Consider the following 24,822-nt stretch of genomic DNA (forward strand, 5'->3'; position numbering starts at 1 on the left):
ACTTGCTTTATTTTACACCAGACATGCAATAATTTCAAAATTATATCAACAATAAAACCACTCAGTGAAATTTAAGATTCCTTTGAGTTATTTTTCTCTTTAGAAAACATGTCAACAAAAGACGTACCATCAGAGTCCTGTGTGCAAACAACTCTTGAAATAATTCTTTTTACTGTGCAGCTCTATGTCATTATCTATTAGATATACAATTATGTTAATTTCTACAGTTTTTAGTTGGGAAGACAAAATACGTCCAATTTGTCCTGCACAAGGATCCCAGGGCAGCATGGTCTGCCACCTGTGCCCCTCTTTCTGAGAGACTGTGGCGCTATCACAGCTGTTGTTCTGCCTCTGCTCCTAAACTAAACTGTCCACTCCAATTCAAAAGGAAATCCTTCATCGTTATAACTCTTGAACCAGACCTAGAAGATTAAATTAGCATTGTGAAATTGCCAATGGGATGAGGATATGATTGTATGGAAGATAGAAAGAATCAATGGAGAGAAGATGAAGATAAAGAGTTACCTACAGCTTTTTTTTCAAGAGAAAAAGCTGTGTCTGTGACCGCTGGAGGGAAAGGCTAGTTCTGGACATCTAGGGCAGTGAGCATGCTCTGGAGAAGGTGGAAGGCACCCAAGTCAAGACCTTACTATGTCTGAGGGTGAGCCACTGTGTTCTAGTCCAAACTAAGCTCAAACAAGAGGAAATGCATTTAACCCCAAACAAACAAAAATAGCAACAACTGATGTCAGCAGTTGCTTTTGTAATGACTTACTTCTACTAGCTCATTCAGTGCCTCTGGTAACTCTGTGAGGTAGGTCCTATGATTATCTGCATTGTATTGATTTGGAAATTGAGGCAAAAAGGGGTTTTTGTAACTTACCCGAAGTCATGGAGATAGTAAATGATAGAGTCAACCTGGAGAGTCTCGTCCAGAATCCAGCACATCAGGAGCTCTTCCCCCAAGAGCCATATATTCAGCTGTGGGATGTTTGTTAATGGATTATTCACAAGTGCGATTCTCCACTGCCTATAAAGCTGGTGATAGAAACTATTTTGAGGAAGCCCTCAAACCATGTTTTCAATTCCAGTTACGTCACTTCATCCCAATGTGACTGCGTAGTAATTTTCTTGTTTAGAAACCATATCTTACCCACCTCTACTACTCAAATAGCAAGCAGGCTGGCAGCTGTTTCAAAACTCTCCTTGATCATATTGTGGGTGAACCTGCGGCACAATCTGTGTAAGTGGGAAAGTATGAGATCTCAGAGGCCAGTTGGCTGTGCTGCTGTAAGCTCTTCTTTTTAGTTGTTCTTGTTCTCTAGGTTTTGTTTACTTATTGTGTAGGTGTGACTTTACCTCCTTCCATATGCGGGCTCTCAGTTTCTCTCCTATCCTGTGCTCCAGGCACGGCTTGGTTTTCAGTAGAAACAACTCTCTGATCTTCTTATGCCAATTTTTAAAAATATGTGTTGCTGTTTATTTTAGAGAGAGAGGAAGGGAGAGGGAGAGAAGGACAGAAACATCAGATGAGAGAGAACCATTGATCTGATCAGCAGCCTCCTGCATGCCCCCAAATGGGGATCGAGACTGCAACCTGTGCATGTGCCCTGATGGGGGATGAACCCATGACCTCTTGGTGCATGAGATGATGCTGGAGCTACTGAGCCACACCAGCCGGGCCCCTATGCCAATTCCATTAACCAGGTAATGACCACAGGGCGCTCCACTGATAAATCTTACAGTTGAAGGGCACCCTGGCAAACGGGAAGTAAACACGAAAAAGAAACAAATTCCATGGGTGTAAAGTGGTGAGAAAGCACTCTTCCTCTTGGTTCTCAATTTAAAATCATGTAATTGAAACATATGGCCTTCACTGTTTATACTTTTTCAAAAATCGAGCACAAGAGTTTAGACATCTGTCCTTGGCTCCCATCCAGCCCCTGGGCTACTACTGTGAAGTCAAGTCAAGCAGAAAAAAAATGAACGCACGCATGCATTTATGCATGAAATAAGCATTAGTCTTCTGTTCTCTTTGCTCTGTGTTGATGCCATTATTTATCTGACGACATGATTGCAAGGAGGGTGGAAAGCATCTGGAGAGAAAGGGAACAGGGCAGGGGGAAAGGCGAGCCAATTACAAGTTGTGGAAAACAGAATAGTCTGAAGAGGCTTGGTAAAAGTCAATAGCTCATAATCCAGGGGATACGAGCAACTATACAAGAAAACCCAAAATCCCAGTGGATTTTTTTGCTCAGATTCTAATTCAATTACGTGTACGTGTTTGGGGAGCTCTTCTCCAAGCAGTGACTCAGATGCCCAGTTTCCTTTCATTTTTGTTCCATCTTCAAGATTTGCTTTCCAGCAGTGCCACTGATATCAATATCCAGGGACCGGGGGGGGGGGGGGGGGGGGGGGGGGAGATCCATTGGCTCTGTAACTACCTCAGCCTGCAGGGGGCACACATCACATCCACACACGTGCCACTGGCACCCAGGCCCATCGAGACTCAAGGCAGGCTGAGGAGGCGGCCCCTGGAAGATGAGCATGAATTTTTTATTGAAAGTCAGCTGTCTCTCCCATAATAGCTCCAGGAGGTCTTGTCAGGATCCTGTTCTGAAAACAATTACTTAGAAAAAAATGGGGCACCAGGAAAAAGATCGCAAGCTGCCATTTCACAAAAACCCTAGATCTAAGCAGCACTAGACTACGTCTTATTGTGGAGTCAGACCTTTCCTCTCTCCCTTAAGGCCTTGCTCCTCTCTCCTCTCGAGCTCGGATGGGATTCCATGCACTCATCGTGACCCAAGCTCTTCGGCCCCTTCTGTTTAACGGCAATTGCGCCTCCTTCTCCCCAGACACTGCTAGCTGGCTAGCTAATCAAGAGCCCAGATGCCCGCAGTTGAATCAAGTCCTGTCTTTGATACATTTGCATTTTATGTTCCTTATTTTCATAATCTGATGACTATGGAAACTTTGGAGCCCATGAAAATGACTTATTCACGTAACCACAGTCCAACTGAGAAGAGATTTGACAGGCAGCTAGTCCTGTGGAAATCTCTCAGTCACGGTACACAGCCTGCTATGCATGAGTGAAGTCAATGCACTAATAAACAATAATAAAATACTATAACCCATACAATCTCTGTCATTGTCATAGTTTTAGTGCTTTACGGAGCCCCTTTATATCCATGTACAAAACAACAGTATGAAATAGAGAAACCGGTCTCTCCATTTTACTGATGAGGAATTTCCAGAAGCCACAGGGCGAATAAGGAGCAGACTAAAGCCTAAAGCCAAGACATTTGGACTCCTAATTCAGTGCTCCTTCATAGTTCTGGGGAAATGGGCACTTTCCTATGATGTCTGATATTTCTAAGGTATTTAGAAGTTTCTGTATTTCAAATTATCTTCCAGCAAAAAGTAGCCTGTTTTGCCCTAGCAAACAGTGGATAGAGCATCAGCCTTCTGACTGAAGGGTCCCAGGTTCGATTCCAGTCCAGGGCACATGCCCAGGTTGTGGGCCAATCCCTAAAAGGGGGCGTGCAGAGGGCAGCTGATCAATGATTCTCTCTCATCATTGATGTTTCTCTCTCTCTCTCTCTCTCTCTCTCTCTTTCTCTCTCTCTCTCTCCTTCCTCTCTGAAATCAATACAAAACATAATTTTTTTAAAAAAAACTAGATTAAAAAAATAATATTTTAAAAAAGTAGCCTGTTTATTTGTTTTCCAACCTGGACTCATATTTGAGATGAATTTCCTCACTCTCTCTTTGAAATGTATTATCTCACAGTTCACGTTCTGATTTTACTTTCTCCCCATCTTGAATATTTTCTGACGGTCAATTATCTGGGAGGAGAAATGTTATATTTTGATTAAAGTAACACAGCTGATATTCGTTTACCTTTCAATTCACAGAAAGCGTTCCACCATCATTGCTGTTCCTCCCACTCACCCTTCCCGGCCTACAACCCAGAGCAGTGACTCACTGACTGCCCCCGCTTTTCCCCAAAATCATGAAAGCTAATTGAACAAGCACTAAATCATGGCATTGGATTGGGAAGCAAGCAAAGGCCTATGACCTGACATATATGGTTTACACGAGGACTGTGGCTGTAAGCAAATTCCTCCTCAAATTTGCATGCAAATCCATTCTGTTACACAGCAAGGCCGCTGTGTATTTGCCACTAACCATACTTACTAGAAATTCTGCCTCATTTACTCCATTTTTCCAGATTCTCTACTTTGTTCAAGATACTCTGATCAGTTCTTATCCCATATCCTTGCCTCTTTCCCACATCCCAAGTAATTTTAAATCATTTTCTCACAATATCTGTTCTTCCTTTCCTTTTTAAAAATTGATTGTACAGAGAGAAGGAGGGAGAGAGAGAGAGAGAGAGAGAGAGAGAGAGAGAGAGAGAGAGAGAGAGAGATCAATTTGTTGTTCTACTGATTTATGCATTCATTGGTTGACTTTTGTATGTGTCCTGTCTGGGGATCAAACCCACAATCCTGGCACACACTCTATTATCTGGTCCTCTACAGAAAAAGTTTGCTGGTCTCTGTTCTAGACTATGAAAAACTTGTGGGCTCTTGTCTACTGCCACCTTCAGTAATCTTTCTTATTCCTTGAGAGTCTCTGCCCAGTTTTAAAGTGGACTACACAGGGGAACCAGCTAAAAAAACCTACCAACTAACCAACCAACAAAGAAAAAACTCTAACCTAAGACCTCTAACAGTTTCCTTCGTGTGGCATGACCATTATTAGAAAAGTTTAGAATTTTTTTTATTTCAATTTGCTGCTTTGGTGCTGGAGTTTTTGGTCAGAGAGAACAGCTCCTCAGACCTGGTCTTTACATTCCCAATATATCAGGGGTCCCCTGGAGAATCAGCACCCCCTCCTCTCCACCCCAGGAAAGAGGAAAACAGGTAAGGAGGCACCTACTCGTGAGAAGGTTGTACGGGAGAAAGGCCTGAATAAACTTGACCTCCCAGTGCATCCTTCATGGTGACAACTGGATCTCCCCAAGCCACACCAAGATGGAAGCTGACTTTACTATTTTCCCATATTTGAATGGTACCTTCGTGCTCTGCTTCCAATTCCCCTGTTAGCTGGCTAAGAAGTGACAGGAGAGGCAAAGAGCCTGGAAGGCCATGGTAGCAGGCTGCCCAGGGATTAGGATTTGGGCAAGCTGATTGCACTGTCAAGCCTGACTATGTCTCTGAGACAAATCTCAGAGCCAGGGTGTGTGTAAGTTGGTCATGCATATCGTGGGAAAGCCTCCACTAACACCTGTAATTATTATGAGGGAAAATATGCTCTCTGCCAGCAAAACAGAATGAAAGCAAACTAACAGACAACCAACAATACACCAGAGCAAGCTTCATAGCCAAGACCTACTTAATTGTAGGCAGGTTATTAGCTCTAAAATGAGTTAACCTTAGCCCTACCCGGTTTGGCTCAGTGGATAGAGTGACAGTCTGCGAAGTGAAAGGTCCCGGGTTTGATTCCAGTCAAGGGGATTGCGGGCTCGATCTCCAGTGTGGGGCATGCAGGAGGCAGCTGATCAATGGTTCTCTCTATTGATGTTTCTATTTCTCTCTATTGATGTTTCTATTTCTCTCTTCCTCTCTCTTCCTCTCTGAATCAATAAAAATATCTCTATATATAAAAGCCTAACCAACCAAACAACCGGTTGACAGGTCGCTATGATGTGCACTGACCACCAGGGGACAGATGCTCAATGCACAGGTTCAGGCTTCCTCCTGTCTGGATCAGGCCTGCGGACATAGGCCCAAAACTGGCTATCCGACATCCCCCAAGAGGGTCCCAGATTGCAAGAGGGCTCAGGCCAGGCTGAGGGACCCCACTGGTGCATGAATCTGTGCACCGAGCCTCTAGTATAAAATAAAATGAAATGAAATGAAATAAAGAGTTAGACTTACATGCTTAGTCAGAGGCTGTAAGAGCAGATTTAGAAGACAAATATGAAAATAGTAATAGCAACAACAACAATAATAATGTCAAGGGAGAAAGACCCTTTGCCAACCAAGAGCATTGCTCTTACTAGAATTTAAGAAGCCCATAATACCGGTTTTCGTTTTTAATATTTATTAAACTTATGTGAATCATTTTTTTTCCCTAAAGCTCAGACAGGATAATAAGACACTTGTTCAGGGCCACATGATTATAAAAGACAAGACAAAGAATAGTAGAAGAAAGAGAGACACCAAAAGAGCACAGATGAAATGAAATGGATGTGACTTTGACTCTCAAATCTGCCACCCAGAAGCCATTTAATCAGAGTTAAGTTATTCACGTCTCCAAGCCTCAATTGTCTCTTCTCTCAAGTTAGAACAATGTCTAATTTTTAGGGATCCTGTGAGGATCAGTGGTTCTTTTTCTAATGTGATTGGCTCATGGTTGACCCTCTAGGGCAGTGGTTCTCAACCTTCTGGCCCTTTAAATACAGTTCCTCATGTTGTGACCCAACCATAAAATTATTTTTGTTGCTACTTCATAACTGTAATGTTGCTACTGTGATGAATCGTCATGTAAATATCTGCTATGCAGGATGGTCTTAGGCGACCCCTGTGAAAGGGTCGTTCGACCGCCAAAGGGGTCGCGACCCACAGGTTGAGAACCGCTGCTCTAGGGGGAACGAAGATGGTGTGTAGGTACCAGATACTGTTACTTCAGAAAGCATACGAAGAAATAGGACCCCAGAATTTTAGGCAGAGTTATAACTGCATTTCCATGTCCTCTGGGGAAAAAGGACTAGAAAACACACAGTTCTCACAATGTGGCTATGGGAATTCCTAGCTGCGAAAAACCACTTTAACTCTGAGGCCAGGAACTCTGAACAAAACATTTGCAAGTCAAACTCCTCCCTTCTATTGCTTGATGACATTCCAACCCTCAAAAATGAGTGCCAGTGAACGTCCCCTTTCTTTTCTGCCTCTGACCTTGATCTCCTGTTTTCTGACATTCTCAGCCTCCTGGGAGCCTCCTACACACATTCACATGGCAAGAGATATCTCTGTCTGAGGACAGGGGTTAGAGACAGAATAAATGCAACAAAGAGGAAAATGTATTACCAAAATTTCACCAGCCTGGAAGTGTCTCTCTCTCTCTCTCTCTCTCTCTCTCTCTCTCTCAAATCCTAATATGCAAATCAACCAAACAGCAGAACAACCAGTGGAACGACCAGTCGCGATGACACGTACTGACCACCAGGGGGCAGACGCTCAATGCAGGAGCTGCCCTCAGCCCACAGGCCCTGACTGATGATGGCAGCAGTGGGGGGATTGTGGGGGAAGAACAGGGCTGGCAAGCGGGCAACGCCAGGCCAGCCAAGCCAGGTGCGAGCGAGGGCCCTGATTGCCCCATCGGTTACCTCACAGATCGGCCCTGATTGCTGGCCAGGCCTAGGGGCCCTAACCCATACACGATTTTGTGCACTGGGTCTCTAGTCTTACCTAATAATAGACAAAATGTAAATTGACTGTCCCTCTGCTATGCTCAGCAGCCAATCAGGAGAGTATGCAAATTAACCCAACAAAGATGGCGGTTAATTTGCATATGTAGGCGCAAAGCGGCAGAGCGAAGATGGAAGGCTCCGGGCCGGAGCAGCAAAGACGGAAGGCTCCAGGCCAGAGCAAAGGCCTGGGTCCCGGGTGCCAGAGGAAAACTGGTGCCGGCAGCCAGGGGAAGAGAAGGCCTATTGCACAAATCTCTTCGTGCAACGGGCCTCTAGTATATATATATATAAAAGAATATAAAACAGTAATTCCTCATTGACCTGCACCTCTCATAACTACTGGTCCACTTCTCTGTTCCCTTCTATAACCAAACTTCTTGAAAGAGCTCTTTACACATACTTTGTCCACTTCCTGAACTCTCATTCACTCTTATTTTGCTGTAATCTAGCTTACAATCTTACCATTCACCGAAACCATTCTTGCCAAAGCACCCTTCATATTACCAAGGTCCACTGACACTTCACCATCCTCATCTTACTAACCTCAGCAACAATACTCCCTCTTCTTTGAAGCCTTACTCTTTTCTTTTTTTTTTTTTTTTTTTTTTTTCTTCCAAAAATCTCCCTCTTACTGGCTGTTTCTCCTCAGTTTTCTTTAATGGGTCCTCCTTCTTTACCTAAATTTCAAACATTGGAGATTCAAAGATCTTGTCTGAGCCCTCTTTGCTCTTTTCTCTACACTGTTTCCCTAACTGATCTCATCAATTCCTACAGATCTATATATGATCTTTATGAGGAAGCCTTTCATTTACATGTGGCACCACTGAGCTCCTCAGAGCTTAAAACTTATATTCAACTCCCCACTCGGACAGCACACCCTTCTCAAGTGTAAATGAAACACTGAACTTTCTCTTGAGCCTGTTTCTTTCTCCTTCTTCCAAATCTCTCCAAATCAGCACATGACAATCCATTGCTCTAGTCAGGACATCCTTGAGTTCTTATTTTCTTCATCAGCCACATCCAAATCATCATCAAATCGGATCAATTTTTATTTTTAAAACATAATCTCAAATCTACATTATTCTGTCTTTACTGCTATTACAATATGCTAAGACAGGAATATCTCTACCAGTCAGGATCTGACTCAGTGTCTCCTTACTGGTCTCCCAAGTTCTCTCATCTAAACTCCTAACTATGGGGCGACATCTCTGTATAACCCCACTCCCTCCTGTGACTCTCCAGGCTGCCTAGCTCATTCTACTCCACCCACATTTAACTCAGAGCCTCGATGCTACCATTTTCTCTGCCTGGAGTATTCATCTCATCACCAACTGAGAAAGACTTCTTATTCCTCTTTCCCTAAGTAGGTAAGCCTGTCAGTCTCCATCTCAGTCTCTTATTTATTCCCATTATTACAAACTAATGACAAATGGCAGCCACTTCATTTATGGTTTTTTTAATGCTGCCTTCCCTTTAGTCAGTTTCTGAATGAATACATTTGGAATGAATGTATGTTTCATGGGAGTCAGGACCTCGTTTATCATTATTCTCCCAGTTGCTAGCACAGTGTCTGGCATAAAACTGTTGCTAGATACGGGGACAGAGCAAGATAACAACAAATTCATCAGAAGTCCACAATAAAATGACTTCAGTACAAATTAGTTCATCATCTTGTATGTCAGCCATTGTGTAGGGAACACAGAAATAAAGACAAGTCAATATAACATGGTGAACGCCATGACAGAGGTATACACAGGATGCGACAGGCAGACAAAGGTAGGGCCCCTGATCAAGCCTGGGGCAGATGACAAGTCAAGGAAGACTACAGAGAGGAGTCTGGTATTTTGGGGCTTGTTTTAAGCCATCAGGTGAAGAAATGGAGGAAGGGCATTCCAAGTGCATTAAAGACACTGACTCTCCTCATCTTCTCCAATTAACTCCTCCAGCTGCAAGGCTTTGAACCAAGGACTCTCCTTGCTGCTGTCGTTGCACCCTCCTCTCCTTAACCCCAAACTAGACACATGTGCCACACTTCAAAACGTCACCTCCTCCCCACCCTCTGCCTCCAGGATGACTTGTACAGCAAGCTCTGTAAGATCGTGCCCGCCTTGACCCCATGTCACTCCGTGCTCTCAGAGCTCCTGGCACGCTGAACGCACTTGGAAAGACTGACGGAGCAAATGAACCGATGCTGCTTCTCTTGAGAATGACTTCGTACACTCTACTGGCATTTCTCCACTTTCCTTATGAATCACGACTGAAGTTGTATATGTGAAGTGACCATAATTAATGAGAGCTATTGCCTGAATTAAAGAAGAGGAAACCATTAGAGTAATTTTATTATCCCAGAACTCTTCTATAATATAAGTTAATTTGAAGAAAATGAATTATTTAATGAAAGCCTAGAAACTAGGAGCATGTTAGTGGTATGACCCAGAAACCTTGAAGAAAAAGTTTTAATAGACACAATGCGCAAGTTAAGATAGGCTATTAAAAAGGTCACCTATAGCAGACTAGTTTCCTGGAAGGTCAGGTAAGAAACTATAAAGAAACACATATTTTAGTTAAAGAACCCAAAGGAGAAGATTTTGAGACAGGAAGCAGGTGAACAATAAAATCCAAATTTAAGGGTTTGTGAAGAATATATTTCTTAATCTGGAAAAAAGTTGGTCTCGTATCATCTATAATTTCTACATATTTAATAATCTATTTCTTATTTGTGCCATTTCAAATAATTCTGATATTGTACTCCTCTTCTTTCACGTACGGGTCATGGATGAGTTCATAGAGAACTAATCCATTGAAATGAGATAGATGCGATCTTAGACCAAAATCAAGTCAGAAAAAAAAAAATCCTCACATTTTAATGTTCCTATTTAATACACAAATGAAATTTTAAAAAAAGTATCTAGAAACTGAAACTCACAAATCATGGGGGAAATGCTGACTTTTCAGAGAATAAAGATTTTAGATTTTGCGTTGAAAAAAATCTGGTTGGCGATGCTGACTGAGCATGCTGTCCAGCAGGTGGAGCCCTGAACCAATTACTGTGAAACACAGGTGGAATGATCTTTTAGAGACACACCTACTAAACATTAAAATCGCCCCCCTCTCCAGCCTGGCTGGCAGGGCTCAATGATTGAGCATTGACCTATGATCCAGAAGGTCACGGTTCATTCCCAGTCAGGGGACATGGAGGCAGCCGCTCCATGACTGTCTCTCATCATTGATGTTTCTCTCTCTCTCTCTCTCCTTTCCTCTCTGAAATCAATAAAAGTATTTTTTTTAACCACCTCCCTTTTGAAATATATATATTTTGATTACATTCAGGAGATTGTAAAATCCATGCCCACAGCAAAACACACATAAAGATGTGCGTGGACACATTCCTCCGTTAGGAAATGAAATAGAGTAACAACAACATTATTATGTTGTTTTATGCTACTATTATTATGAAGGTGAACATTAATAAGCCAGATGTACAAATATATATGCGAATTGAATCTCTTTCTCAGAGCCAATCCATATTCTACAAATGGGTCTGTAAGAATGTCTAGTAAATATTCCACATTTTCTGCTATGTCATTCTCTCTCCACAATAACTAATTCATACTCTGTTCCTCAATGATTTCCTTCCCCATTGCTTTCAAATTAGCTCAGGTCTTTCTCACTAAAAAGCGAAAGAAAAAAAAGGTTAGAGGTCACAGGTTTGATCATGAGTTAGTCACTGTTGAAACTGAGTGATGTGCGTTCATAACACTGTTCTAATTGTATTTGTTTAGAATTTTCCATAAATAACAGTTCTTAAATAAGAAAATAAAATTTTTGTTTGCCTCCTCATGCCTTCCAGATCACCACCTTTTCCTCATGCCTTCTCAGCTAAACTTTAGTGGTTGCCTATTGGCATTGCATTTCTTCCATGTCCTAACTTCCCACACCCTCTGCAGGCCACTCCGGTCTGGTTTCTTGCCCTGATACTTCACAGAAACTGAAACAACCACCACCACTAATTTCCATGTATATTTAACCTAATATATATTTTTTAGTTATGATCTTGACTTCTCAGTAGCACATGGTGCCCAACCAAGTTCCTTCCTGAACACTCCCTTCCTGTGGCTTTGGAAGTGGGAACATTCTGACTTCCCTCCTCCCTCCTGGCCCCTGCTTTCCTAACCCCCTCTCTACTCTATCAAATCCTGGGGCTCCTCTTCGTCCATTTTTAAGCCTTTATTCTCACTTGACATTTTCTCCTAGGTCAGTGGTCGGCAATCTCATTAGTCAACAGAGCCAAATATCAACAGTACAATGATTGAAATTTCTTTTGAGAGCCAAATTTTTTAAACTTAAACTATATAGGTAGGTACATTGTTATTAACTTAATTAGGGTACTCCTAAGGCTTAGGAAGAGCCACACTCAAGTGGCCAAAGAGCCGCATGTGGCTCGCGAGCTGCAGTTTGCCGACCATGGTAGGTGATCTCATTCATACTTCAACAGGCGGATGACTCCCCATATCAAATTGTCTATTCAAACCCTGACCCAGCTCTCCACATCACGCATACTTGACATATTCTCTTGGATATCTCAAAAGCACCTCATATTGGAAGCTCAAAAGTAAACTCACCATTTCTCCCCCAAACCTGGTCTTCCAGTGTTTTCTATCTTGGCCAATGTTATACAAGCCAGAAATCTTGGTCTCACCCTTAACAACTTCCTCTTTCTACAGTTTCTAATCCATCACCAAATCCTGCACATTTTAGCTCACAAATCTCTCCAAAACCCATCTTCTCTCTCCACCATTACCCCCACCACCACCATCCTCCTCTTCACTCAAGGTAGCATCACTTCTCACAACCACCACCGGCAGTAACTGCTAATTCATTCCCAGCTCTATCCTGGCACCCTTCCTCTCTGTTCTTTGAGCAGCAGCTGTATGGAGCAAACTTTCTAAAATTAAAATGTAATCATGTTATTCTCTGGCTTAAAATCCTCCAGTGGGTCTCCCGTGTTTGTAAGGCAAACCCCCCTACAGTCACTACAAGGCCCTTTGGGGCCAGCCTCCTGTCTCTCTCTCAAACTTCATTTCTCCCCACCTTCTGCCTCATTCTCTGTAGCCAGACCATACTCGCTCTTCAGTCCTTCGTTCTTCCTCCCAACACAAGCCCTTCTGCTCCCTGTTCCTGTCTGGAAAGCGCCTTCTTTCATTCTTTGCCTCATTATTTTCTACTGATCTTTCAAGTAGACTCAAGGCCAGACACTGCCTGGAAGAAGCTTTTCTCAGCCTCTCTGGAGAGGTCAGCTCCCCTCATAAACGTCCCTTGCTCCATAGAGCTCTCCTTCATTCTCGGTTACAATTTTACATCTGTTTGTGTGATCATTTCTGTCTCTTTTTGCTCCTCATTGTATTCTAGGGCCTCATTCAATGTTTTGCACATACTAGGTACTTCATAAATACTTGTTGAATAAATCAATCAATGTTATTCCCTCTCAGGTTTCTATTAACTTAACCTGTCTCTGAACTATCTTACCTTCACCTCTGGGTGGATACTCAGGGATCACAAACTCAGTTTGAATGCTAATCTCTTTCTGTGCTTTTATAACTAGGGTATGCCAGGCACCCCTATGTGGCGCATGCCAGGGTTTGCTTTTCCTATAAGATTTGGGGCCAGACAACAACTTTATACTTTTTAAAAAATGCAGGAACAATGAAATGTTTACTAGAATGGAACATAAAGTATAAGACTTGAAAGAAATGTTTACTTGGCAAAGGCCACGTTAGGCTCTGCTTCTTGACACCTCGGGGTAAGCAATCACTCTCCTCCTTTCAGCAGTACAAACACTTATAAAGCTCTGTTAGAAGCTTGTACGTAATTAGAAAAGAAACCGTTTCATGTTCAAAATAAACATAAACATAATTGGTTCTAAATTGTCTGCTATTTTGAATGGCACCATTTCCTGCCTCAAAAGTGGCCTGTAGAAGTAGCAAATGGAAGAAAAGATTATTAAGGGTTGTTGGTGTCCTAGCTGGTTTGGCTCAGTGGATAGAGAGTTGGCCTGGGGACTGAAGGGTCCCGGGTTTGATTCTGGTCAAGGGCACATGCCTGGGTTGAGGGCTCAATCCCCAGTAGGGGGTGTGCAGGAGGCAGCCAATCAATGACTATCTCATCAATGATGTTTCTTTCTCTCTACCCCTCTCTCTTCCTCTTTGAAATCAATATAATATATATAATTTTTTTAAAGGGTTGTTGGTGACTCCCAGTAGATGTCGCTCTGAGGCTCAGGACTGAGCTGGGTTCACGGCAGGGGAGACACCCAGAAAGGGCCCCTACCAGAAACAGCGGCTGAGATCAGGCCTCCTCTCTACTCCCTGCTCCTCAGCAATTAGTCTAATTCCTCCTCCGGAGACACCTGCCCACCTTCTCTAGCTAGATTCACTTGCCCTCACCCTTGGTTTTAAAGCCCTGCATTGCCCTGACTGGTTTGGCTCAGTGGCTAGAGCATCGGCCTGCGGACTGAAGGGTTCCTGGTTTGATTCCGGTCAAGGGCATGTACCTTGGTTGTGGGCACATCCCCAGTAGGGGACATGCAGGAGGCAGCTGATCGATGTTTCTCTCTCATCAATGTTTCTGACTCTCTATCCCTCTCCTTCCCTCTCTGTAAAAAGTCAATAAAATATATTTAAAAATAAAATAAAATAAAGCCCTGCATTGCTCCCTGAAAAGAGGTTTCATGGGACCCTGTCCACAGCCCACATCGTCTGTCAAATGTTGTTCCCAGGCTGGACTAAGGATTGCCGCGAAGTTCCTATGCTCATAGCCCCAGAAAGAAATTCAGGGCTCCAACCAGTACCCCAGGGGAGAAAAAGTCCTCTTGGAGGGTGACTACGGTCAAAGACATACCATGCATTTCTTACTTCCCTTAGCACTGCCCTTTGTCCAAGCATTTTCAGGGGACAGAAAAATGAGGTCCATGGCTAAGTGCCCAAACCCATGATCTACAAGAAACTAACTTGTGCATGCAATCTGAAGAAGCCTGTTTGCAAGAACTGTTCATAAACAAGGCAAGCTGGCATTGCTTTTGCACCTGCCATGTGTGTAACTATACAGACACTTCCACATTTTGCCTTATTTAATTCTAGGTATTATTATATCGGCTCATTTTCTAGATGAGGAAATCAAGGCTCAAGAGACCTAGTGTGTGCCCAGTTGTACCACAAGTAAAGAGCAAGGCCGCAGATGCAGACCCAGGTCCGTGTCATTCCCACGAAGTTGCTTTTTCCACTAAGCTCATGTTTTCAGCGTCTCTTATCATAATACTCTATGTCTCACCATTTGTTCTCTCAACAGAACCATCACGGAACATTACTGTTACAAAAGCAAGAGATCCAAGTTCCAAGGAGGACACAGAGAAGCTAAGACATTCTGTTCTATTATAATTTATAGGAACTACTGAGCACATAAACACTGGTATGGTGTTTTGAGGGGAAAAGTTCCATTTCCTATGGCTTTTAAATACAAATAATATAAACATTTTTACTAGTAGGTAACAACCATCGTAATGACAATAAATAAAAATCACCACTTCCCAGGCAGATATAAGTGGTCCCTGCTAGGTCTGACCTCCAGAGATGATGAGTCACGTTTGCGGGTGTGCATTACTCTTAAACGTTCCACTTCCGGTGGTACCAGAGTCACCACCACTTGGGAATCGCACGCCTCTCTCTGCTGCTTCTAAAAGGCTTTGGGTCCAGCAAATCTGCAAACCTGCTCCCGTCCCTAACCCAGTCTGTTCTCTACCAACAGCTCACATTAGCCTTTTAACACATCATTCACTTCCCTTCATTCCTCTGCTCAGACTCACCAATGATTTTCATTAACATGAAGGAAAGCCTGACCTAAAAGCCTTACGTCATCGCTTGCCAGTGGGTCTGGAGTTGCCTTAGAAAGTGGTTTGAAAATTTGGCGGAGTCGTTTCTGTTTTCGTAATGACTGGGGACCAGAATGAGCTGGAGAGAGGCAGGGTAGCTGGGATCCTGCAATGTGCACGTGCATCTTACACAAGGAAGACTTACCTCACGTTGTGTGTTTATTTTGAATGACCTAATAAAAACCTAGTTGTTGGCATCTGAGCCTAGAATCTAACTCATTTTTATATATAAATATAGTGAGTTTTCTGCATAGTTTAAAACTTCCTTAAATATCCAGAAATATAAAATACTGTGCCTTTGAGAGTAGAGTTCATTTGTTTTGATCATAAATTTATCAAGAAATATTTAGCAGTTTGGAAAATTGATGGCGAATGACATGCTTTGTGATATCTGTCAGCAATGCAACATGCTAGCATTAGTATAAATATAAATATAAATATAAATATAAATATAAATATAAAATAAATATAGATAGATGATATAGATATAGATATAGATAGAGATATAGATAGAGATAGAGATAGAGATAGAGATATAGATAAATAGAAGGAGATAGAATTAGAAATATAGATATAAAATATAAACATAAATAATATAATATAAATACATATATGTATACATATAACTATAAAATCTGTAGCATTGAAAGTGAGTCTTCATATTCGTACAAGACTGCTAGTGTGGTATTTACATATTAAAATACATATTATTGATTATATATTTATTTACTTTTATTTCTCTCATATTACAACTAAAATATTATTTGATTTCTATTAATTGTATGTGTAGGAAGCTTACATGAATTACCTATGCAGTCCATTGCAGGCTGGTAAAGAAGTGAACAAACACTGGACTTATTATATAAAGCACATCTGGATGTGATCGGGTTGCGAAGATTGTCCTATATGACCTGCCCATATAACCTCCAAAACTAACTGACCCCCTCGCTCCCGCCATTCCAGCCACACTGATGTTTGTGCTTTCCCTCAAAGCCAGCAGGCTTGTGCCTGCCTCAGGGTCTGTTCTTGCCGTTTCTCTGTGTGAAACGCCCATCCTCTAGATATCACTGATCTGGCTTGCTTCAGTCATTCTTCAGTCAGATATTATCTCCTGTGCAGGGACCATGTGATGACCATGCTTCACATTGCTCTACCTCTTATTATCAGTTAGGTTGCTCCAGCAGGCACAGTCGCCCCCACCCCTTAACCATAGGGGATGCATTCTAAGACCCCCCAGTGGATGCCTGAAACCACGGATAATACCAAATCTTATATGTATTTTTTTCACACACACACACACACACACACACACACATATACTAGAGGCCAAATGCACGAAATTCGTGCAAGAGTAGGCCTTCACAGCCCCAGCTGCCTCAGCCCTTGCAGCCCTGGCTTTGTCCAGAAGGTCGTTTGGACAGTCGTTCTGCAGTTTGGCGTTCAGTCGATTTGCATATTATGCATATACATATCCTATCTAATAATAGACAAACATGGTAATTGACCATACCTTCGCTACGCCTCCCATTGGCTAATCAGCACAATATGCAAATTAACTAACAAAGATGGCGGCTAATTTGCATACTGCAGGCAGGGCGGGACAGCGTGAGTGCAAGCCGCCATCCAGGCCCCTGTGTGCGACCCCAGAAGCTGCCTGATATGGCAGTAACTCTATCAGTAAGCACTCTGAAAGTCAGTGGCATAAATGCACCAATTAAAGACAGATTATGAGGGTGAATCAAAAACAAAACCCACTTTAAATATAAAGACACATATAGATTAAAAGTAAATTAATTAAGCTGCAGCCTATTTTTCTCAGTGGATAGACCATTAGCCCGTACACTGAAGGGTCCCAGGTTCGATTTCAGTCAAGGGCATGTACCTCAGTTGCTGGCTTGATCCCCAGTCCCTATCAGAGCATGTGCAGGAGGCAACCAGTCAATGTGTCTCTCCCTTTCCCTTCACTCTCTCTAAAATTCAATGGAAAAATATCCTTGGGTGAAGATTAACAAAAACAAAGTAAATGGATTAAGTAACATTAAAGAGATTATAAGAAAAATATATTCCAAATTTTGTTAGTTGTATAATGGTTATGTTTAAATTATTAACACCTAAGAAATTGGGTGAAGAGTACATATAATATGCTATAGTATTTTATAGGTTTTTTTTACATGTATGAGGTTATTTCAAATTAAAATATTAAAAAATTAAAAATTAATAAAGTATTAATTGAAATGCATCTGCATTACATGAAATATCTCCTAATTGCTTCTAGCATAATTTATTAAATGTGCTAAAATTTACAAGGGTTCAATTAAAAGATATCTTAATTCTAAATGATATAATAGAAAATATATAATAGTGCAGTTATAAGCACTTATCTGAAAATAAAAATTTAAAGAAGTGAATTTAAAGAAGGGATTAGCCAAAGAAAATATATGCACAACCCATGGACACAGACAACGGTATGGTGATGGCCAGAGAGAAGTGGGGGGCAAGAGCTGGGTAGAGGGGGAAAAAGGGGGGAAATGGGGACATCTTATATAATAATAATAAAAGGCTAATATGCAAATTGACTGAACGGCAGAATGACCGGTTGCTATGATGCACACTGGTCACCAGGGAGCAGATGCTCAATGCAGGAGCTGCACCCTGGTGGTCAGTGCACTTCTATATGGGGAGTGCCACTCAGCCAGAAGCTGGCTCATGGCTGGCCAGCGCAGAGGTGGTGGCAGGAGCCTCTTCCACCTCCGTGGCAGCACTAAGAATGTCCAACTAACGGTTTAGACCTGATCCCTTGGGGGCTAAGCCTTTAGTCAGACATCCCCCGAGGGCTCCCTGGCTGCCAGAAGGATGTCTGACTGCAAGCTTAGGCCTAATCCCCTGGGGAGTGGGCCTAAGTTGACAGGTGGACATCCCTCAAGGGGTCCTGGACTGCAAATGGGCACAGGCCGGGCTGAGGGACCCCCGCCCCCAGTGCACAAATTTGTGTGCACTGGGCCTCTAATATATATATATATATATATCTGTAAAAAGGAATGAACTCTTACTCTTTGGGACAGCATGGACGGACCTGGAAAATATTATGCTAAGTGAAATAAACCAAACTGAGAAAGACAAGTATCACATGACATCACTTATTTGTGGAATCTAATGAACAAAATGAATTGACCAACTAAATAAGACCCAAAGCAGGGAGGCATGGAACAGACTGACACACCTCGCTGTGGGGTTGGGGAGATGAGAAGAGATAAACCAAAGAACTTATACACTTACTAGTGGCCCGGTGCATGAAATCGTGCACATTAAAAGGGAATTAATTAGAGGAAATATTTTAATATTGCTATTTGCCCTTTCTCTATAATAGAAGTGTCAGAGATGAAAGAAAATTAGTAAAATGTATATGAAAATCTCCCTCCTGTCAGAGTCTGGGGTGCGCCGCAGGACCCAGAGTCAAGTCCCTGCCCAGATGCACCCATTTCAAAATCACAGAAGACCCAGACCCGGCCAGCCCCATCCCCATTGGGCAAGACCCAGACCCAGCCAGCCCCACCCCTGTCAAGCCTCTCCAGGCAGGGAGCACAGCTTTAGTTCCCCCAGCCTGGTGCCAGGAGGGAGACGTGGCCTGAGGTCCCCCATCAAGCCCTGCCGGGGTGGGGGACATGGCCTGAGGTCTCCTGTCAAGCCCTGCTGGGTGAGGGACATGGCCTGAGGTCTCCTGTCAAACCCCCCCGCCCCGGCCAGGCACATGCAGTCTCAGGTCCATGCTATTCGACCATTACGTGACGGCATCATGACCAATTTGCATATTACCCTATTATTAGATAGATATGCACAGCCCATGAACAAGGACAATAGGGTAGTGAAGACCTGGGGGATTGGGTAAAGGTTGGAAGGAGGGAGTATGGGGGTGTGTGCAATGGGAGATATCAAAATAGAAAATATATTTAAAAACTAAAAAATAGAAATTAACAATAATAATTAATAATAAATTAGAACAATGTGCTGTAATAAAAGTTACATGAATGGATTTGGGCCCTTATTAAGTAAAATAAGGGTTACTAGTGAAAAGTCCGTAGTGGGCTGGAGTTGTGCACCTATGACATGAGGCCATGATGTATCAAAAAAGACTTTATTCTGACCACCTGGGTGCAGGTGGGCTGAGACCGAGAAAGGCATCAGTGAAGAGAGCAGGGAGAGATAGATATTTATTAGCTTCTGCTGGCTGCAAGCCGCTCTGTTGACGTAAAGGCCTGGTCCATACCGGGTGTCTGCTGGGTATCTGAGCTATGCTGTGCTGAAGGCTGCAAGCTTTCTGCAAGATATCTGCTAAGCACATTAAGTCTTTCTCTGCCCCGTTTTATTCTCTTTTATTCTCTTCAACTAGAGCTCAAATACTGTAATACTACGACAGCCGATCTGATAACTAAGACAGCTGCTAAGACGAATGGGAGGGCAGAGTTTAAAGCATAGATATGCTGGACAAAGGGAGGACTCCGGTCACAGGCACAGTGGAATGGGATGGCTTAAGATTTCATCACACTATTCAGAATGGTGCACAGTTTAAAATTTATGACTTATTTCCAGAATTTTCCATTTAATATTTGTAGACATGGTTAGCCGTGGGCACCTGAAACTGAGGAAAGTAAAACCCTGGATAAAAGGAGCCTCCTGTATCTACTACAATCCTATGATAGCGTTATTTAACTATCTGTTCTCTGGCTCTACCATAAGAATATGCACTCATTTCCTCAATAAATTAAATACGGAACTGCCATTTGACCCACTGATCCCACTTCTAGGAATACATCCTAAGAAGCCTGAAACACCGATCAGAAAGAATGTATGCACCCTATGTTCATAGCAGCACAATTTACAACAGCCAAGATCTGGAAACAGCCCAAGTGCCCATCAGTAGATGAGCGGATAAAAAAGCCATGGCACATTTACACCAGGGAATGCTGTGCAGCAATAAAAAAGAAGGGTCTCTTACCCTTTGAGACAGCATGGAGGGACCTGGAGAGCATTACGCTAAGTGAAATAAGCAGTCAAAGAAAGAGAAGTATCACATGATCTCACTCATATGTGGAATCTAATGAACAAAATAAACTGGTGAACAAAATAGATCCAGAGACATGGAAGCATGCAACAGACTGCAGAATCTCAGAGGGAAGGGGCGGGGGAGGGGGGCCGGGGAGGAGGGAGGGTGTTGGATGCATGGGAAGTGATCAACCAAAGACCTTGTATGGGTATATGCATAACCCGTGGACACACACAAAAGGGTGGTGAAGGCCTGGGGTGGGGGGTGGGGGACGGGGGTGGGCTAGAAGAGGTCAATGGCGGGGGGGGGGGGGAGTGGAGGGAGCATATGTAACACTTTCAACAGAAAGATTAAAAAAAAAAAAAAAAAAGAATATGCATCCATGCCAGATAGACTGCTGCCACTTTGGATCTCAGTGCCTGAGAATGGAAAGTGGCACAAAAGAGCGCTTGCCGAATGCTTGTGAAGCGAGTGAATTAACTCACGATGCTGCCTGTGTGTGTGACCCCCGGGAGCGATGACTCTTTCTCTTTCCTATAAACATAACTTACAGCCAATCCAAGTCAGCGTCAGTTCTTTCCCAGATCAATCAGATGCCCACCACATTCCGGGCACTGGGGTTACAGTAATAAGTAAGACCCATCCCGCCGGCGTACTTTGTAATTAACAATCAGCTCCAACCTGTGCGGCACCTGAGCGCTACAGTGAAGTAACTTTATAAAAGCCCACTCGTTTTCTTTTCTATTCTGTCTTTCAGATACAGCAATTACAATATTTACAAATTAGGAGTTGTCTCTCAGTATTAAGAACAAAGAGGAATTTCAACCAATAGGGAAACTCTCGCACCCCAGTCCTGTGATATTCTTCCAGTCCCCAAAACAGCACCCCTCAGAGAGTGAGGGGGCTGAAGGCTGGGGGATGTTTGAGGAGGTGCGAGCTTCTAGTTCCCTTAAGTGGGGACCTCTACCTATCTGCTGAGAGGAAGCCCCCGGCTAAGCAAGGCACAGAGGGGCCATCTGTCCTCTGACCAACCACCAGCTAGAAAAGTCCAGTCCATCCTCTTTCTTAGGGTAGCACAAGCTCACATCGGCCCCAGCTGAAGGTATGCGGTCCCCCAGGATGCTCCAGGCCGGGGCTGACATTCAGACCCTTTTATTTCCCACCTTGTGGCCTTGTACCTTTCTTACAGGCTGAGGAGAGAGACGAAAGCCACTAGAATAGCGGTTCTCAACCTGTGGGTCGCGACCCCTTTGGCGGTCGAACGACCCTTTCACAGGGGTCGCCTAAGACCATCCTGCATATCAGATATTTACATTACGATTCATAACAGTAGCAGCATTACAGTTATGAAGTCGCAACGAAAATAATTTTATGGTTGGGTCACAGCATGAGGAGCTGTATTGAAAGGGCCGGAAGGTTGAGAACCACTGCACTAGAACATTACGGTAACAGAGCTGGTATATCTGTACAGAGCTGCACAATGAACTTTCTCATTCATTTCTCATTTGGAGGGTAGATCGTATAAAAAAGCAAATTAAAGTTTGGAGAGGTTCAGCAACTTGGCAGAACCGCCATTTGAGCCAAGATCTTGTGATTCCTAGTTAGAAAAAGAAAATGATTGACTAAAACCAGGTTTGAGGGATTGTCTGTGGGTTTTAATTCTCACTGGTAGCGAATTTCAGCTAAGGAGCTGGCTGCATTGCACCCTGGTCAAACATTTGAACAAATACCAGTTTGGTTCACCTAACCAAAGAACTTGTATGTATATTTGCAGAACCCATGGACACAGACAACAGTGTGGTGAAGGCCTGGGGTAGGGAAGAGGGTGCTGGCTAGAAGGGCTCCAGGGGGAGAAAAAAGGAATATATGTAATACTTTCAACAATAAAGATTAAAACACATATATTGGTTTGATGTCTACTTGGCTACACATCCCCTCTCAGTTCCTAATGCCCACTCCTAGCCTCCACAGTGTCATGAAGTCTTTATTCCTAGAAAGCTTCTAGAATTGAGCAAATGAGGGCCATAATGACCCTAGATCCATGGTCGGCAAACTGCGGCTCACGAGCCACATGCGGCTCTTTGGCCCCTTGAGTGTGGCTCTTCCACAAAATACCACGTGCAGGCGCGTGCGTACAGTGCAATTGAAACTTCGTGGCCCATGCACAGAAGTCGGTATTTCGTGGAAGAGCCACACTCAAGGGGCCAAAGAGCCGCATGTGGCTCACAAGCCACGGTTTGCCGAGCCACAGTTTGCCGACCACTGCCCTAGACCTTTGCCCCAACCTTTTACAGTGACAGAGTGACGACCTCCTTACTTCTCTTTTCTGTTGAGCAGTCCCGTTGCTATCGAACAATGCAAGAGGAACTTGAACCGATGGAGGATTCTGGGTGTGGTTGAAAAATGTAACAGCCCCTTCTCTAAACTCCCTACCTCACCCTTATCCACACACCCATCCCCTGCCCCGGTCCCACACACCAATTTTTCCTTTCAGGCCAAAGCTTAAAGCAGAAATTCCTAGGATAGGCCGAGCTCACAAGAAAAGGCACCGGCTTTTCTGGCGCACAGAAGCGTCCTCCGAAGGGCACGTCCACAGGACTGACCCGGGGAGTTAATATCTGACCTTGCATTCCACCACCGTAGCTCAGAGAGGAAAAGCTATGTGGGCTCTTACTGCAAGAATCACAAGTCCTTTAAAGTACCGCACTTCAAAAGAATTTCAGGAGTTTCAATTTGCTACAAACATGCACACGCCCCAAAGGCAAAAACATCGGTCTCCCTCCAGAGTCCTCCTGTCTGCTCCATCAACTCCTCCCTCTCGGTATGGCGTCGGTGCGGTTAAATTGTGTGTGGGTTCTCCCCCTGGACCCCACTCCAGCTTCCTTAGGAGAGTTCAAGGCTGGCTGTGTCCTCTGGCCACCCACCCAGAGCCCCGAGTGGGAAAGAAGTCGCCTCCCCAGCAGTGGGAGGAGAGATCTGTCTCCTCAGACTTTCTGGTTCCTGGGAGGTGGGGGTCGGCTCCTGGCTTGGGTGGCACCCTCTAGCTAACAGGCTGGTGATTGCAAAATGCAAGGGGGAGAGAGAGCCGGCCCAGCCCCAAATAGAAACCCAAGCTCCCTCCCCATCTCGCTGAAGGTGAGACAGAAAAGGGGGGCAGAAGTGAATGTGGGTGAGAGAGGTGGGGAGAAGGTGGCTTGTTGGAAACCAGGAGTTACCAAAATAACATTTAGATACAAGCCTCGAAGCTTGCCCGGCAAACAGGACAAGCTGAAAACTTCTCACAGGAACGAGCATTTACCCAAGAGGCCTTTGAGCTTCGGGAGACACGTTCATCGGCCACTGGCAATGAGCGTGCCGCGGTGTCGTTTATTCCATGGAGACAAAGAGCAATGATTGCCTCCCACCCTGTGGAAGTGGAAGTGAGTGGTGGGTTTTCGCACAAAAAGCCCCAGGGATGCAAACGTGGAGGTGACAAAGATAGCACAGATTACGCTCTGCGTGACCCCAGCCATCTCCTGACCTTGTCCAGGTCAAGGTGGGTGTTACCTGAGAGGACAACTGGGCACGTCCCTGTTGGCATATGGGACAATCTGCCTTTTCGTTTTCAGAGGGAAAAGGAGGGGACCATCGTGGTCCCAGAACCAGCGGCCTGGCATCTGAGTCACCATGTACCAGTGACTCTCCTCTGAAGCAAAAGATGCGAAAGCTGTGCCCCGCAGGCTGAGTAGAGAGAGGCAGCAGGCATCTGAGCCTTCACTAACAATGACAGCCAGGAAGGGAGGGGCGGAGAAAGAATGCAGAGGGAGGAAAGGGGGAGGGGGAGGAGGTCCAGGATTCCCCAGCAAAGGGCTTTCCTTTCTCCGTCCCAGAGCCTCCAGGGAGGGATAAATATAATTAGGAACCTAGCATGACACCCTAAAAAAATAAAAGAGAGCCTGCCAGGTGACCATCTCTGCCGGGACTCGAACCCGGAACCTCTGGATTAGAAGTCCAGCGCGCTCGTCCATTGCGCCACAGAGACCTCACCACATACACAGCATCAGCACCAGAACTGAAAAAGCACATACCTTCTGCATCACAGAGCCATCTCAGCATCCTGCTCTCTCAGCCGCGTGGGGACAAGGACAGCTGGAAAATCTGGAGTGGAGATCCACCAGCCGGCTCCCTCAAAGCTTTTCTCCACAGCGCAGGGTCCTCGGGTCCTCGGAGGACTGGAGGAATGCGAGGACGGCCACTTTCCCAGCACCAGACTCTCAGACTGAGGAGGTCAGAGCCAGCGCCCTGGCTGTCCTTTTCTCTCCATCCTTAAGGGAGGACAGGGGGAAAGCTTTCCTCTATTCTCATGCTAACTACGCAGAGCACGCCCTGCCTAGCAGC

The 24,822-nt window shown here is 44.1% G+C and overlaps 1 non-coding gene across 1 annotated transcript; it reads right to left on the bottom strand.

Annotated features, from left to right (window-relative positions):
• Positions 1-24,392: 24,392 nt before the first annotated feature.
• Positions 24,393-24,466, bottom strand: TRNAR-UCU. Its single transcript has one exon. It is a non-coding gene; the product is annotated as a tRNA-Arg (tRNA).
• Positions 24,467-24,822: the final 356 nt, after the last annotated feature.

This window comes from Myotis myotis, unplaced genomic scaffold (assembly GCF_014108235.1).
Source record: "Myotis myotis isolate mMyoMyo1 unplaced genomic scaffold, mMyoMyo1.p scaffold_m19_p_18, whole genome shotgun sequence".
NCBI lineage: Eukaryota > Metazoa > Chordata > Mammalia > Chiroptera > Vespertilionidae > Myotis > Myotis myotis.